General features: G+C 40.8%; 1 protein-coding gene across 3 annotated transcripts in view; it reads right to left on the reverse strand.

Moving 5' to 3' along the window:
* TMOD3 (tropomodulin 3) overlaps nucleotides 1–15,554 on the reverse strand; it is an 87,518-nt gene extending 71,964 nt beyond the window's left edge. Inside the window, exons 1-2 of one of the 3 annotated variants that reach the window (XM_055537970.1) lie at nucleotides 15,361–15,553; nucleotides 13,382–13,477 (exon numbers count right to left, since the gene is read on the reverse strand). The gene's annotated coding sequence lies outside the window, so the exon portion shown is untranslated. Of the gene's footprint in view, nucleotides 1–13,381; nucleotides 13,478–15,360 lie in introns of all 3 variants that reach the window. The other 2 variants (XM_055537969.1, XM_055537971.1) reach the window with 2 other exon arrangements.
* Nucleotides 15,555–18,318: the final 2,764 nt, after the last annotated feature.

The raw sequence follows: 18,318 nt of genomic DNA on the forward strand, positions 1-18,318 counted from the left end.
CATCTTTATAAAACATTTTATCTTTTTGAGCAAAGAAGTGTTCCAGGTACTTTTTACAATCTTCCAGAGAATTGAATTTTTTTCCATTTAGAGAACATGGTAAAGACCAAAATAAATGGACTCTGAAGGTACAACGTCTGGTGAATAGAACAAACGAATCAGAACTTCCCAGCCAAGCTGTAATAGTGTTTGCCTAGTCATCAAAGAAACATGCAATCTTGCTTTATCTTGACAGAAGATTTTGGGTTTTCTGTTGACTAATTCTGGACACTTCTCATAGAGTGCTGCTTTGAGTTGGTCTAACCGGGAGCAGTACTTATTGGAATGAATCATTTGGTTTTTCAGAAGGAGCTCATAATAGAGGACTCCCTATGTACATAATCCACTACGTACATAATATCAACTTCTTCAGATGAAGACCAATCTTTGGTGTGGTTGGTGGTGGTTCACTGCACTTCCCCACCATCTGTCTGTTTCACATTATTGTACAGTATCCAGTTTTCATCGCCATCACAATTTGTTTTAAAAACAGAACATTCTCATTATGTTTTAGAGAATCACATGCAGAAATACAATCAAGGTTTTTCACTTAACTTATGTGAAAACCATTAACATAACCACCGATAAACATAACCAAGCTGGTGCAAATGATTCTCAGTGCTTGATTTGGATGATTTGAGTATGTTGGCTATCTCCCACATGGTATAATGCTGACTGTTCTATCTGATCACTATCAGTGTCAACTGACTGGAGCACTGTTCAGTGAGAAATGTCTACCATGAAACTTCACAAACCACTTTGGACATGTTCAATCATAGTACCTTCTCCATATGCTGCACAAATCTTTTTTCACATTTCAATTGTGTTTTTACCTTTCTTGAAATAATATAGCATAATATGCTGAAAATGCTTTTTTCCTTCCACCTTCAATATTAAAATGGCTACATAAAAACTGACCTATTTTGTTTTTTTTTTTAAATGCCACACTGATATAACAGCTGTCACAATACAATCTAACAAAACTGTCTTAAATGAAGTTAAAGACAACTGAGCACAACTAGAGCCATGGTATGGAAAAAATAAGCAAACTTTTTGGCCAACCCAATACTTAATAGAATTCAGTTATCCCTCAAGGAGAAAAAAACAAACACAAACCAAAAAATACAGAAAGTAATCCAGAATTCTTGGGGAGAGAAAAGCTTAGCATTTAGTTCCAAACATTGGCGGTCAGTAGATCCATGGACGTAAGGGCTCTGTGACTTTGAGCAAGTTACTTCCCTTCTCAGTTTTTCAGGCTAGATGAGGAATAACCAAGATATGTCTTAGTTCTGACAATAGACTCCTCCAGGTCCAGACACAGCAAATCAAACCGTCTTCTCCCAGTCAGCGTAAACTCTCCTCAGTCTTCAGGCAGCCACTACCAACAGATGAGAAGTGGCAAAGGGATGAAGCCTATTAACTTTATTCCCAACTCCAATGTCCTCAGGCCTCTTCTAGCTCTAATGTCTGTGATCTTAAAGAAATACTAACCAAACTTGAGGGAAAAAATAGTAACTTGCCCTTATCGCTGTCAAGATGAACAATGTATAAGCAGAAAGGGAAAATATGAGCGCTGAATCATGCTGCTGCTGCTGCTGCTAAGTCGTTTCAGTCGTGTCCGATTCTGTGCGACCCCATAGACAGCAGCCCACCAGGCTCCGCCGTCCCTGGGATTCTCTAGGCAAGAACACTGGAGTGGGTTGCCATTTCCTTCTCCAGTGCATGAAAGTGAAAAGTGAAAGTGAAGTCGCTCAGTCGTGTCCGACTCTTAGCGATCCCATGGACTGCAGCCCACCAGGCTCCTCCGTCCATGGGATTTTCCAGGGAAGAGTACTGGAGTGGGGTGCCATTGCCTTCTCCGAATCATGCTAGGTAAGCTCAAAAACCATAAAGTGAAACACTTTAGGAAAGTGACTTGGAAAACAAGAACAGATTAAACAACAAAAAAACTAAATAATGAAGTCAAACATGGGCCTATGTTGTTATGCACTAGAGAAGAAGTTAAAGTGGAATGACCATATTAATAAATGCTTTCTTGATAAGTTGCCAAATAAAGCAAATTTCTAGAGATAATTTCCTATTTTTCCAAAATAAAATTAGAAATGGTTCTATGAAAACATGAATTCCCAATACATAATAAATCATAAGAATGAATGCAAAAGAATTTTAGTTACAAAATTAAATTCAAATTTTATTAATATAGTAAAAATGCTGAAGTATAAAGCAGCATATGCACTTCTGCCTTGTTCATTTTTTCTTTTTAAAATAAATGTACAAGTAACTTCTGTCTCTATTTCAATTAAAATTTAAAACCAAGACACTCAAAAATAGGACAGTACTAGAAGATATTAGGGAAAAGACTTTAGAACAAGGAAAATAGATTGGGAAAACAGATTTAGAATCTAGGAAAGAGGCGTTTGGGAAACAGGCTTCATAAATGCTTTAGTTTCAGAAGATGATAGTCTAAGAAATTTTAGAGGAGTCACTCAACCCCATTAATTCATCCATGTCCATTCCTCAAATCTGGCACTTTTCTCTATTACCACAAAAAATACTAATGGTAAACAAATGATCCCTAGGTCTTTCTAAAAGTCTAGGATCACTCAAGTTTTAAAAATAAGGGCCTTGGGACCAACTCTGGAAGGGCTCATAAGAACCAGAGACAAATTAGAGAACTAAAGAAACAGGGAGAGTGTGCACTAGATCTCCAGCGGTCCCTTTTGAGTTCTGTATCACGCACATGTAATTTTTAATTTAAATAACAAATACATCATTCATTTTACTTTGCAGTTGTGTATGAAAAACAGTGACAAATATTGCCTCTGAGTTTATGCATGCCATAACAAAAAGTTTCATTAAAGAGTGTGGCAGATTCATGTTGATATATGGCAAAACCAGTACAATATTGTACAGCTAAAAAATAAAATAAAATAAATTTAAAAAAAAGAGTACTATTAAAAGAATTTCAGAACATTAAGGGGAAAACCTAACAATTTATGAGACCAATAGTAAAAATCATTTAAAGAGATATATAATTATCAATTCTCCAAAGCTCCAGAAGCTTGGGACCAAAGGCCTTATATAATTAAAACTCAAACTGGGAAGGGGCCAGTTTTGGGGTGTTTTTCTCTAAGGAAACATCAAGAGGAATCACTTTAGCTTTCCCCAAGTTCTGTGCAGGCCTTTAAAGATTTCTGTTTCTGGACTCTGCCTCATCCCAAGAATGGTTCCAGTACCTAGGAAAATTTCTGGAGTCTCATAAAGAGAGGAAGTGAAAACAATGCTGTACCAAGCCCTCTTTCCTAGGGACAAATGAACTCCTTGCCTGACGTAAGCTTTTGCTTTCCTGCTCTAATGATCTTGATCACAGTTACCCAACTACGCTTCCTCAAACAGTGCTTCTATATTACACTTGTTTGCTTAGAATTCATTTTTATTTGTTAACGGTTTGTATTTTGACAGTTTGTTGGGTGATTTTCCTAAAACTCCACCTTTCTACTTTTTAACTAAGGATTATTAGGAATCTTCAGGTCTAATCAAGCTGGCTCAAGGTCACACAAATATCCTAAAGTTCACCTTTACATCTGTGGCTCATTTGTTGCCCCAAATGGACTGCACTTCTCTTCAACAATCCTCCCTACCCCAGTGCCAAATTTCACTTCTCCATCCTATCCAAATTTGCATACCCTTCAAAGATTAGCTCAAGTCCATCTTCCTCAAAGCCTTTCCTAGCTCCTCCCAGGCTACTTGGCCTCTTTTCCACCCTGAAGGTTAACAACGCTCAAGATGCACCACACCATTTAGCCCCAGCACTTTCATTAATTCAGGTGTCTGGTGCCCTGTCTGCTATGAACACATGCTCCCCTTGGACTGTGCCTTACTCCTACATGGTGAAGTATTTCATACATAACATTGGAGAAATAGCACACGTGTGACTTTTAGGGTCACCACTCATTTTACCCTAATCAATTTCAGACCAGGGACACACCAAGCTCGGCCATAGCAATTAATTTTCAGACTAACATAGAGAAGCAGTTATGTCTGGAGAGGCACATGCCTACAATTTACATAACATGTCCTGATGTCTCAAGGGGTAGGAATTAGGGTATAATTCTCATCAGGTGAAGAATACCTGGCAGGAAAGAATGAGTTCCCTTGCTTAATGCCAAAAAGGAGCCATTCTTCAAGAAAATAGCACTATCGCAACACTTTGACTTTGTGTCCCAAGCATAGAGAACGTCACTGTTGATGAGATACTATGGTATCCCAAGTGAATAACTGAAGCAATGATCAACAGATGGAGACATGTAAGTAACCACTTGGCAACCAGGAGCAAGATCACACAGCCCACCACAAGTGATCTCAGGAACAGAAAGGGAGAAGGCCAAGATGACTATCCTCCTATAGACTAAAGACAGCACTCAATATTTTTTGAGAAGAGAAAGTTATTTGCTGTTACTGAATTGTACACTTAAAGTGGACAAACTTTACAATACATAAATTATGCTTCAGTAAAACTGTTTAAAAATCTTTGGGGTGACTTGAGCTGGCGTACTTGCTTGTGGTGAAGCATCTAACAGTCCCGTAAGGAGAGGGTACCACAGGTTTTTACTGGAATTTCAAGACAGAAGGTACAAAACCTCTGGTGCAAAAGCCGAAAATTTTCATCATATTACGATAGTAGAGCTTCCAATAAATAATAAAAATTATCAAAATATAGTCTTTGAGAAATACATATACATACAATAAAAACCAAACCATATAAAACTAATGAAATAGAACTGTGCAGCTAGTGGGGATAGTTCAGGAGAAAGGAGAAATGAAAGGGGTGGGGTGGAAAGAAAAACTAATATTTAAGACTGTTGATAGTTGGAAAAAAGCAGAAGTGATGAAAGAAAGGAAATCTTAGAAATCATTGCTATTGGTCAAGAAGCTTGGTTTACTGTCCCCAAGGTCATAATGTCCGCCTTGGCATACGTTCTTTTAGTAAGGGCTAGGGACATTTTTCCTTTAACAGCAGACAAAGGAAGTCAAGAAAGCCACATAGAAAGGAGTAAAGGCCACTTAATTTAATGCAGAGAAGGGGAGGAGGTTACTAAGAGCTTAGTATAAGACCCAAAACAGGAGTTTAGGATAATATTCAAATGGACACTTGATGCCAACTATAAACTAAAATTTTTAAGTGTTAGAATAAGACTGTCTATACCTTTCTTACATCTTAGAAACAAATTTCTTTCATTAATCTGAGTTCTCAGATTACCAAAGAGGCCATATGTCATACTCCAACATAATGAAGAGAAAAATAAAGGAATAATTTTTATTTGCATACCTGTTATGTGTCAGCTACTTTAGCAAATACATCTCCTCATAGCAAAATATTTAAAATATTGCTATCCCCATTTCATAGATGATGAAACTGAGGCTCAGGATAAACAGCCTGTCGAAGGATACACAACTTCTTTCTCAACAATGGATGTGAGATTTGAACCTGACCCTAAAATCCGTTTTCTACACTCTATCATGCTGCCTCTATCAAATACTTTCTACCACGTTTTTACTTTTATGTTACTACACACCACATACTAACAGAAGCAAGTTGCTGAAACGGCAGTAATTGGCAAAAGAAGCCACAGCTGGAGGCAAAGAGAAGGAAGAACCATAAAAAAACACAGAAGTGTGGGGCAATTTAATATAACTACCCCCAAACTGCCAACAACCTCAGAAGGCAAATCAGCAGCACAGAATAATACCTGATGCACAAGGGTATGCATGTTCAGCTGAACACAATGAACTCTGAATTCTATATCCTCCAAATCATCTTAAAAGAATTTAAGACCAGGAAGAGCTTTATAATGCATTTTACCAAAAATGACATTTAAAATAGATTTTTAAAAAGAACTTAGTCTTCTTACAGACAGTTCACTTTGCAAACTTGGGCAAGCTAGTGAGTGACCTTTTGTCTCTGTTTTCTCATCTGTAAAATGAGAATAACAACAGTACCTATCTCAGGCAGCTGATATATTAATTCATCAAATGAATACATCTAAATCAAAACAGTTCTTGACATAGAGCAGATGTTTGATAAATTTTGGCTAATAAAGTCATTATCTTCAAAGTTCATTTTAAAGGAATAGCTTCATTAGTTCATGCTAGGTAAATGAGATATCATACTGAGATCCATATAATCCAAGTAATTAATTGAAAATTCTGGGTGAGAGCAATGAAGACTAAAAAAAGATTATAAAAAAAGTGAGAGATGACAAATGTACAAAGAAAGCAGCACAAGAGAGATGTTAAGTCACCACTTTGCCTACACTTCTATCAACATTTATCTCATAATATAATCAGTTGCTTAATATCTATTTTCTTCATAGGCCAAGAGTCTTTTAAGGACAGGCATTTATTTTTATATTATCAGCTCAGTACAGGGCTTGCAGCATAGCAGATACTAAATGTATAACAAAATCAGAAGGGAGTGGGACTCAGTAAGATTTGAGATCTATGATGGGAGGACCTGATTTTACCAGTCCTAACAGGACTGGGGGCAGAGTCAGTAAAAACTTATTATCGCTTTTTATTTAATTGATTATCAACATTCTACTCCTTTATTCCTTCTGAACTAGGAAATACATTTCAAAAATGTTTAAAAAATAGTTAATTTGCTCTAAAATGAGAAATCTTTCAAGTGATGATAAAACAAACTTTGGTAATTTATTTTTAATATTAAAAATATTGCCCTGATTTGCCTGTTATGCTCCAAAGTTAATTCTAACGGTCAGAAAGTGGAAAGTGAAGTTGCTCAGTCGTGTCCGACTCTTTGCAACCTCCTGGACTGTAGCCTACCAGGTTCCTCTGTCCATGGGATTTTCCAGGCCAGAAGTCATAGCAATAAACTGATGCTAAAGAGACACACCTACTTTTTAGCTGTCAATCTGCCAAATGCAGTGCAGATACAAAAACACAATGACCTCTGGTACCAAAGTAAGCATGGCTGGGGATGACCAACCCTAAACCCCCTTGTCTGAGACCTCCCTTACCTCAGGCCTTTTGAAGCACACAGCCATAACAATGTCTCCTTCCTCACAGATGTTCAGTACAGGGAGTACCCCTAGCCTAAGAAAGATCAAATCCATCTTCAGGAATCTGAAAAGCTGGGAAACAAAACCTAAGTTGAGAGATCATATATCGTCCAGTCTAGTCCGGAGGCAGCCTCATAGCAAGCCAAAGTCACAAATTAAGCTGAAGCTAAGGGGGAAGCAGAAGCCAAAGGAAAACAGAGAAAGTCAGGAGAGGATGGAGCAGGGCTGGGACATTTGCCACAGGTGTAAGATGTAAGAGGGCACCAAGAAACTCAGTTACAAAGACAGATGGTATTTTAAAAAATCCAAATTACTGCTCTGGAATGGAGTGGAAGCACAGAAAGAAGCTGAAGAGAGCCCATGCAAACTGTTCAGAGGGAGGAGGACAGGGGCTTTCCAAGTGCCTGCTCTGGGTTCCAGCTGTAGTTCGGTGCAAGGAGCTCAGGCGCCTTAACTGGGTAACACCCACTATAACTCCCAGCCTTTCTGCCATACCTTCGAGTAAGCTAGCTTAAGCGGGTAGTGTTCTGAGACCTAAGAACCCTGATTAATAAACTCTATTTTGGGAAAATGAGACATGCACATAAAGCTTTTGTGTGTGTGTGTTGTTTTTTAAATCAAGGCAATATATAAATTACTGACAAAAGAATGGTACCAGCAATTAGTGCTACAGAAGTTCAGAGATCACTGTGGGTGATCAGGGAAGGATCTTATATCCAGATAGCAGGGCGGAGCTATATTTGAAGCTAGAAGATCAAAGTACATGTTAAAAAGGGATGGGAGGAGGATGAGAAGGGAGCCAGGGAAAGGAAAGGAAGAAACTTAAAGGGGAAGACGTGATCCTCACATACTCTGTATTACAGCAACGAAGTAAACATGGTTCCCTGCTCTTCTGCCTCCAGCCCTCAGATAACACTGCTCATTACACCTGAAATGTCCTTTCACCCTCTGTTCACGTTGAGACCCGTTCTTTCGGGGACTGGTTCAAACATTTCTTTGAAGAGGCTCCCCTGGTATCTGACTCAGAAGGAGTTATAAGCCAGAACTCCTATTTAGCAGTGGGAAAAGATAGACAAGAGGAAATGGCAGATGGGAAGGCTGACTAAGAAGCTGAATGCAGTGACGAGACCTGTACCCTGGTGGAGAGCAAATGATGTCTTAGAGGAGAACAGGAAGTGAGACTCTTTACAAGGAGGACTAACAGGGGCTCAAAACTGGCAAAGCTAAAGCAGGTGTAGCTGCACAGAGGGCTTGGCAGAGATAAAAATGTGTAAATCCACCAAGGTCCATTTCTGTGTATGGTTCTACCATCTTCTCTAAGATACTGTAGTTCTTTGGGACAAACAAATGGAGGGGGTTGACTTTTAAATAATCCTTTACTGATTTTTCCTAATCATAATAATCTTTCTTCCCTACTTCCCCACTCCCCCATCCCAACCACCCCTCCAATCCCACCTTCAAGCCAAGCAAAGTAGCCCAGAGGCCATTATGACAAAGGGGGGAAAAAAACAAACAAACAGTTCTTTAAGAATACTAACTTGGGTTAATAATCACCCACCATGAACAAAAATAAATCCTGGGGTTATATCAAATCTAAGCTAACTACAACAATCTTACATACAAGTCTATAAGTGAAAGTGAAATCACTCAGTCGCGTCAGACTCTTGGCAACCCCGTGGACTGTAGCCTACCAGGCTCCTCCGTCCATGGGATTCTCCAGGCAAGAATACTGGAGTGGGTTGCCATTTCCTTCTCCAGGGGATCTTCCCGACCCAGGGATCAAACCCGGTCTCCTGCATTGGAGGCAGACGCTTTAACCTCTGAGCCAATATATTGGTACATATTAAATAATACAAACATCAGACGATTGCTACTGATTTAACAGATTGAAAGTTTCAGGAAGTGTTTTAACACCAGGAGAATATACTTGAAATAAACTCAACTTGCCATCAGTTCTCATTCACTCTTGTCCACTCATGCCTCATTTCCTCCCAGCTTACCATATTTCTACCCGTTTTCTCACATGCGCTTCAGGAATTACGTTCACATGTGCATACTTGTAGTGACATTAGTGCTTAGATGTGCCCAGATGTAAAACTGTTATTTTTAAAGAGTAATCTCCATGTATCAATTACCTTAGATTTTAAGTGTGTCTTGGTGTGTTTGTGTTCCTCCCTCAGACAGTAGGTGTGTTTGAGCACACATACCCGAGGGAGTGTCTCTCTCTACAGATCAAAAAGGGTGCATGTCTGTGGAGGAACCTAGCCTGTGGTACAATTCTCAAAGTGAATTATTAAAAGGGTGAAATAATAAATAGAAAACAAGCAAAAAGAGGAAAAACAAGAAAGAGTATAAGGGCAAAAGAGGTCTGTCACAAAAGATGATGTATTGCATGATTCCATTTATATGAAATGTCCAGAACAGGCAAATTCATAGACAAAAAGTACAACAGTTGCCTACGGCTAGGGGGGTTGGGAGGAAGTGGGTAGTGACTACTAATGGGCAAGGGGTTACTTTTTGATGTGATGAGAATGTTCTAAAATGAATTGTGGTGACAGTTACCCAACTCTATGAATATACTGAAATCCACTGTCTTTTACACTTTAAATGAGTGAACTGTATGCTGTTGTCGTTCAGTTGCTCAGTCATGTCTGACTCTTTTCGACCTCCTGGACTGAAGCACACCAGGCTTCCCTGTCTTTCACTATCTCCCGGAGTTTGCCCAAACTCATGTCCATTGAATTAGTGATGCCATCCAACCATCTCATCCTCTGTCGTCCCCTTCTTCTGCCTTCAATCTTTCCTATCTTCAGGTTCTTTTCCTATAAGTCGGCTCTTTCCATCACGTGAACTGTATATGTGAATTATATTTTAATAAAGCTGTTACTGAACTGAATTGAACTGAAAGCTGTTATACATTAAAAAGAAAAAGAATAAGGAAACCAAAGTTGTCCTGCATTTCCATGGAAGGGTAACTCTACCTTCGAAAATCTCAACTGTCTTCTACTTCAATTTCAATCAAGCTTTAGTTTCAAGGTTTCCCACTGCTAAGTCCCCTAGTGGTCTCATCTCCATCTCCAGCTTTATTTGTCTTTACTAACAAGGGTGACCCACATACAGAACACGGTGTCCACTGGTTACCACAGAAAAGGACACGTACGCTATGATTTCAACCATAAAAATATGTATGTGGATGAACAGAGCCTGGAAGGAAATGAGAAAAAACAAAATAGTTATATTAGAGTAATATGATTAAGGTGATGTTCTTTTTAAAATGTTACTATATTGTGTTACCGGTCAATAAAATCTGATAATCTGATAACCAAGAAAAAAGAACCAACCTTAGAAATTGTTTCAAGACAAAGTCAGGAACTGTGTGTCAAAAAGGATTGGACTGAAGTAGTGTAGCAGAAAGATGAAAACTAAAATGCATGGGTTTTATATATATATGTCTACGTGTATATATATGTGTCAGTCGCTCAGTTGTGTCCGACCCTTAGCGACCCGGTGGACTGTAGCCCTCCAGGCTCCTCTATCCATGGGAATTTCCAGGCAAGAATAATGGAGTGAGTTGCCATTCCCTTCTCCAGGGGATCTTCCCGACCGAGGGACTGAACCTGGGTCTCCTGCATTGCAGGCAGATTCTTTACCATCTGAGCCACCAGGGAAGCCTTATATGTGTGTGTGTGCGCGCACACGTGCTGAACAGAGGCAGGTGCCTTCCTGCTTCCTTCCACAGAAGAGAATATAGAAATTAACAGACCAATCATGTAACTTAAACGGGGGAACTTACTGGTAAGAGTTTCAAAACCAATTATGTGTACATGCAGATCCTCTAACTTTATAAAGGCTAAATTGGCTTTCCTCACCCTGAAAAGATGGCTGGCCTCAGGACCATTCCTTGACCCCACTGAATGCTTTCTATATTAAAACAATACTAAGCAGCCTCGGGGCTTCCCTGGTGGCTCAGAGGGTAAAGCGTCTGCCAGCAATGCGCGAGACCCGGTTCGATCCCTGGAAGAGGATGGCAACCCATTCTAGTATTCTTGCCTGGCAAATCCCATGGACAGAGGAGCCTGGTGGGCTAAGTCCAGGGGGTGGCAAAGAATCAGACACACTGAGCATGCAAAGCACTCAACATCCTTAATCATCAAAAAAAAAAAAAAAGGCAAATTAAAACTATAGTGAGGTACCATTTTATATCCTTTAGTTTGACTAAAATAAAAAGGGCTGATGGCACTAAAATTTGGTAACATTAAAATTTGGCAACTAGAACTCACATAAACCACTCTGGAGACCTGTTTGGCAACTTTTTAATAAAATTAAACATACATCTTACCCTGTGACTCAGTAAATCCACTCTTAGGAACTTATAAAGAGAAATAAAACACTTATCCACACAAGACTCATAAAACGTTCATAACAACTTTATTCCTAACAACTCAAATCTAGAAATAGCCCAAATATCCATCAAGAGGAAATGAGATACACAAATTGGAGAGAGAAACCACTGATACTACCTACCACTGATACACACAACACTGACAAATCTCAGAAACATTATGTTACCATTTATGTCAAGTCCAAGAATAGGCAAAACAAACCTATGGTGTCAGAAATAGGGAGTAAGAAAGTGGTGGCTTTTGGAGAATGTGTAAAGGAAATGGCTGGAAAGGGGCATGAGGGTACTTTCTATGGTGATAAAAATTATGTTCTATCTCGTTAGTAGAAGTTACAGTGTATAAAATGGACAGAACTACTTGAACTGGATATTGAAGATGTGTGCATTCCATCAAATGTGAATTATACCTCAGTTAAAAAAAAAAAAAAGAAAAAAGAAAATGTAGTACTCTGCTTCAAGACAGAAGTTAATGATTTTGTTTCAAATGAAATTTTAGAATACCACACACATGTTCAATTACTTGCTATTCACCTCTCTATTCCTTCGTTATTGTAAACCACCTAATGGGTTACAGATGCCTATAGGTATATAGATCAAAAGTATATGTGTTCATGTTCAGGTTTCATTAATGTCAAATCAACTTTGACTATTCACAAATTTCAATACATGCCTAATGGACTGTGAGAAGTTCAGTAAAAAATTTTTTTCTAATATGATTTTATAGTTGTCATTTTAGAGGGTCTGAAATAAAACTGAGAAAGGAAAAGGCAGCTAAATTGGATGTCAGCAAGGATGGAAGATAGTATTTTGGCAATTATTACAACCCAAAGAATAAGGCTCTCAACTACTTCAATCAAGACAGAGTCATGTATGTTTAAATTTAAGGACAACTGAAAAGCATGAAGAATAATTTGCCAGGTAATTTGATCTTTAAAAGATAACATATCCTAAAGAATAGCAGCAGTGTACATCACAGACACCTAAAACTCACTGAGACCTTTTCTACCGTTATCACTGAGTCCTCTGTGCCTCTATCCAGGTCTGTTTTCATCTTGACCACCTCCTACCCTCCACAGGACAGTGCTCAGATCTAACTGATTTTCATAAAGCCACCTCACTCCAGGTTCCAAATAAATAAACTTATGAAGTTGCACTCTATTCTATGTAGATATATCATAAATACATTCAAACAGTATAGAGAGTATATAGCCTAGGGGAATGCAGATGATCACTTAGTGGGAAAAAGATGACTTCATTTGTTACCTACTCCCATGACTGTTGAAGCTCTCCCTCTGAACTCCTACAGCATGTTTTTATTCCCTACAGACAAGCTTACAGTGCTCTGAACTATAAACAAGTACACATGCCTAATCCCGGAGACAGCAGACTCTCAGACAAAAAAATATATATATCTTCTATGTCTGTAGTCACCAGAAGCCTAAGGCAGGGTCTTGTACAGGTGGGGGCAAAACACATGTTGAATCAGTGAATTACCTAACTAATGTGAGTGAAAACATGTGAGGGTGAAAGAGGACGAGAGATGAGAAAAAAAGATCAGAGAATACAACAAAGAGAAAGGAGAAGGGAAGGAGCAAAAGAGAAAAAAAGAAAGGGCGAAACCTTGGGGAGGAAATTATGTTTGTTAGAGAGAAGGATTATTATTATTTTTAATAATGAAAGAGGGTTGGAAAAAGCCATTGCTATGCATCTCATATCACAGCTATCAGCACTGGTCTTTAAACTGTCATTATAAACACCCTAAAACATCTCCCAGCCCTTCATATTCCAAGTGTCATCTCCCCATGCAACTACAGTATTCCCTATCTGACCAGAAGATACAAAGGCCCCACTTCAAACCTACCAGACACTGGGTAATTTATGGTGAGAAGCGTCACTCTACCCCATTCAAGTCCTTTCTGTTGTGATGAATCTATGTTTCATTTAAATAAACCAGCAGCTGAAAGTTGAAAAATCTGATTAGAGGAATCTGAGCACTGTAACTGGATTTGACCTGTAAGTATTTAACTTTAGGTGAAGTTACTCATTGCAGAGTAATTTGACCTGGAAGATACACCACAAAACTTTGGAATTAGTCATAACAACACACACACAAATTGAGCATTAGGTCAGTGACATCCTAAAGAACTATTTTTGTTCCTTTATACCTAGTACAAGGGCTTGGAATGACAGGTGTGCTCAATGTTTCCTGAATGAATAAAATGAATTTTTAAAGTCAGGTATTTAGGGCTGATAATCTTGGGGTCATCTGGCCGAACAACCTCATTTTAAAGATGAGCAAACTAGAAATCCTGAGAGTTTTGAAAGAAAGCAAGCTAAACAAGCCAAAATATACTGCATCTGACATTTTCCCTTTTTCTTACTTTCCTAGAAATGTGTTAAGTGATTCTAAGTATTCTAATAAAATAACTTTGGCTCCTAAAGAAGTGAGAGGGTTAAAAAAAAAAAAGGTGCCAAAGGACTTCCCTGGTGATACAGTGGATGTGAGTCCGTCTCCCAAGGCAGGGGAAACAGGTGGGTAAGATTCCACAGGCGGTGTGTAACTAAGCCTGAGAGCCACAAATACTGAGCGGGTGTGCTGCAAAGTCGCTTGGCCTTTTAACCTGTGTCACCGAAATGAGAAGTCCTCGTACCCAAGGAAGAACAACAGCCCCCCAGCCCCCGTTTGCCACAGCTAGAGAAAGCCTGCCTGAGGCAATGAAGATCCAGAACAATCAAATAAATAAAACTTTTAAAAGGTGCCTAGGACTAGGAAGGAGAGACTAGCAAAGGTAAATGAGGCTGAAGAAAATTATTTTTCTAAGCCTAATATATTTTTGGACAGGCCAATTAATTAATCAATTTAATCTGAAAAATTAATCTGAAGGAATTCTCAGAAAAAAGAAACACGAGGTACATGAAAATGTTACAAACCAAGGGAGACCGCACATAACTAGTTTAAATCTCCACAGGCTTATTTCCTGTTCAAGTACGACCTCCTGGGATTACGTTTTACTGCAATGTTCATTACCAGATGACTTTTGGTTTTAAGAGAAGCCAAGGGCAAGTTGGAAATGCGATTCTTAACTAAACATAAAAAACCCCCCAAACCAAACCAAACAAACAAAAAAAAAACCCCTATGTCTGTTCTCACTTGTTTGTAATCAGAATGCAGGCTTGCAGAGGTAACACCCCAATTTCTGTAAGCAAAAATACAACGACCCAGTCACGTCCTCAAAACAAACCAACATACAAACCTCACAGCCGGATCCAGCTGTCCTGCATGGGAGCCAGGAACTTATTCTAACAGCAAATAGATCAAAAGGGGGAACGCAAGACAAGCCAGATTTCAATCAAAAAGGAAAGGGTGTGCCCTGCTTTTTTTTTCTTTCCAACTTTCACCAACCAGAAATCTTTGAAGGAGTCTTGGTAAAAAAAAAAACCTTTAGACGCTAGTCCCCCGAGCTACACCCGGGCGAGGGGGAAGGGGCAGGCACCTCGAGCTCTCACGACAGCGGCCCGCGCGAGCTCCAGCCCGGCGGGGAAGGGGCCGGTCCCGAACCCCACGAGGCCGGGCCCCCGAGTGATTCATCAGCAACTCGGGGTTCGCGCGCCTCCACCGCGGGCGACGCCCCAGCACGTCCCACGGCTGCTACCCCGGCCCGTCAGCTCTGAAGCAACCCCTAGCGTCCCCTCACTCCCCGAGTGGGATCGGTAGGGAAGGAGATCGCAAGCCGGGCGGCTGGAAAGCAGCAACCTCTCCCGCCTCAGCCACCATGGCCGGTGCGACTCCCTGCCCGCGCCCGCAGACGGCCTTCCTGGAAAGCACCAGGCTGGGCTTACCTGACGGGCGTCCGCTGCGGCCACCGACCTCCTTCACAAACCTGCGGGGACTGCCTGCCGCTCGGTTCCCAGTACCCGCCCGTCCGCCTGCGTCCGCCTCCCAGGGAGTGGTCGGATCCACCCGCCGGCGTTCCCCCAACTCGACGGCGCTGGTTCCCACTCCGCCCCCCAGACGCGCGTGCGCACTCCCAGGTCAAGGGGGCATCCTGGGAGTTGTAGTCCAAGCGAGGAGGGCGCGACTCGGCGAAGCCCTGGTATTTTCTATTTGGTGGACGTTGAAAGAGGCTGCGAATACCAAGACTTAACACCAGCCCGAGGAAACGTCCTCTACCTTGGACCCTTTGGGAGCTATAAACAGAAGCTAACGGCTCATTAGTATAGATTTTCTTTTTTACTTTGACTTTTAGTCAAGAGGGACTCACGGCAGGACTTGTATGCTTGGTTGCTAATGTGAGGACATGACTTTGAGTCCTCTAAATTTTTCTTGAAAAACTGATAGAAAAGGAAACAAAGGCCAAGACACGAGAGAGACATAAATAAGGAGATGTCACCTCAAGGGCATTGTGACCCTAGTGAGTTCCTTAGGTATGAAACCAGGGATGATGTTGCAGAGATCAGTTTCAGCCCCATCCCAACCTCGCATTTTAGCTACAAGCTGTACACCAGGCAGTGGAACTGAAGTGATGGAAGTGGGAGAAAAAATAGAAGAGCTGCTTAGCCGGGAGCTGGGGCAGGTGGACACTCTGGAGGCGAAGAGGAAAAGAGCAGGAATACTTTAGAAGACAGCTCCACGGTGGCCAGTGAAATGGCTGCCTTTTGTCCTGTGTTCTGAGGACAGGAAATAGCCATGACCTTGCATTCATTAATCACTCGCCGGTAATTTTCCTGGTCTGCCCTTCAGGAATAAACTATTCCTCGGAGCAAGCTCCACTTTGATACGCCTTCTTAAAAACAAAACAAAACAAAACAAATGCATCCAGATAGAGAACTGAAGTGCCTGCTTGAGATACATTCCAACTACACCCAGTATCAGTTCAGTTCGGTTGCTCAGTCGTGTCCGACTCTTTGCGACACCACGAACCACAGCCATGAACCACAGCACACCAGGCCTCCCTGTCCATCACCAACTCCCGGAGTCCACCCAAACCCATGTCCATCAAGTCTGTGATACCATCCAACCATCTCATCCTCTGTGGTCCCCTTCTCCTCCTGCCCTCAATCTTTCCCAGAATCAGGGTCTTTTCAAATGAGTCAGCTCTTCACATCAGGTGGCCAAAGTATTGGAGTTGCAGCTTCAACATCAGTCCTTTCAATGAACACCCAGGACTGATCTCCTTTAGGATGGACTGGTTTGATCTCCTTGCAGTCCAAGGCACTCTCAAGAGTCTTCTCCAACACCACAGTTCAAAAGCATCAATTCTTCGGCACTCAGCTTTCTTCACAGTCCAGCTCTCACATCCATACCTGACCACTGGAAAAACCATAGCCTTGACTAGGCGGACCTTTGTTGGCAAAGTAATATCTCTGCTATTTAATATGCTGTCTAGGTTGGTCATAACTTTCTTTCCAAGGAGTAAGTGTCTTTTAATTTCATGGCTGCAATCACCATCTGCAGTGACTTTGGAGCCCCCCAAAATAAAGTCAGCCATGAAGTTTCCACTGTTTCCCCATCTATTTGCCATGAAGTGATGGGACCAGATGCCATGATCTTAGTTTTCTGAATGTTGAGCTTTAAGCCACTTTTTCACTCTCCTCTTTCACTTTCATCAAGAGGCTCTTTAGTTCTTCTTCACTTTCTGCCATAAGGGTAGTGTTATCTGCATATCTGAGGTTATTGATATTTCTCCTGGCAATCTTGATTCCAGCTTGTGCTTCCTCCAGCCCAGCGTTTCTCATGATGATGGTTAAGCACCTCCTGGCATTTACTTCCGGAAGCACCTGGGTAAACACCCTGGAATTTCATGCAGTTAGCATCTGCTAATTTAACAATAAACATCACTAATGATTTGGGGGTTTTCAGAAGAAGAAAAAAAATAAAAAGTTCCAAAATGCAAATACTCTTAGAAGGCTATTAATATGAAATCGTGTGCCACTGCATCTTATTTTCTATAGCATATTAGTGGGAATCAGTTTCTCAAATATTCTTGGAGATAATAACTGAGAGCAATGTCCTACAGAATTCAGAATTCAGGTTCAACTAATATTTATTGAATACTTAACCCACACCAAGAATTGTGCCAACACTCCCTTACTAATGTATCATCCAATCCTCTAAATAACCTACAAAGGCTATGTTAGTATCCTCTGTTTCTACATATGAGAAAACTAAGACTCAGAAAATTTAAATAATCTGTGCAAGGTCACACAGTCAGTAATTGTGTGAGATCCAGAAATGAAGTACAGGTAGCCTGACTCAAATTCTAGCATGCTTTCCACCGTTGATCAGACTGTCTCCTGGTGCTGCTGCTAAGTCGCTTCAGTCGTGTCCAACTCTGTGCGACCCCAGAGACGGCAGCCCACCAGGCTCCCCCGTCCCTGGGATTCTCCAGGCAAGAACACTGGAGTGGGTTGCCATTGACTGTCTCCTAAATCTCATCAAATTCTTTAAGATAATCTCTGACTACATCTTAGTTCAGTTCAGTTCAGTCGCTCAGTCGTGTCCGACTCTTTGCGACCCCATGGACTGCAGCACGCCAGGCCACCCTGTCCATCACCAACTCCTGGAGTTTACTCAAACTCATGTCCATTGAGTCAGTGATGCCATGCAACCATCTTATCCTCTGTCGTTCCCTCTCCTCATGCCTTCAATCTTTTCCAGCATCAGGGTCTTTTCAAATGAGTCAGCTCTTCTAATCAGGTGGCCAAAGTATTGGAGTTTCAGCTTCAACATCAGTCCTTCCAATGAACATTCAGGACTGATTTCCTTTAGGGTGGACTGGTTGGATCTCCTTGCTGTGA

This window comes from Bubalus kerabau, chromosome 10, assembly GCF_029407905.1.
Source record: "Bubalus kerabau isolate K-KA32 ecotype Philippines breed swamp buffalo chromosome 10, PCC_UOA_SB_1v2, whole genome shotgun sequence".
In the NCBI taxonomy this organism is placed as follows: domain Eukaryota; kingdom Metazoa; phylum Chordata; class Mammalia; order Artiodactyla; family Bovidae; genus Bubalus; species Bubalus kerabau.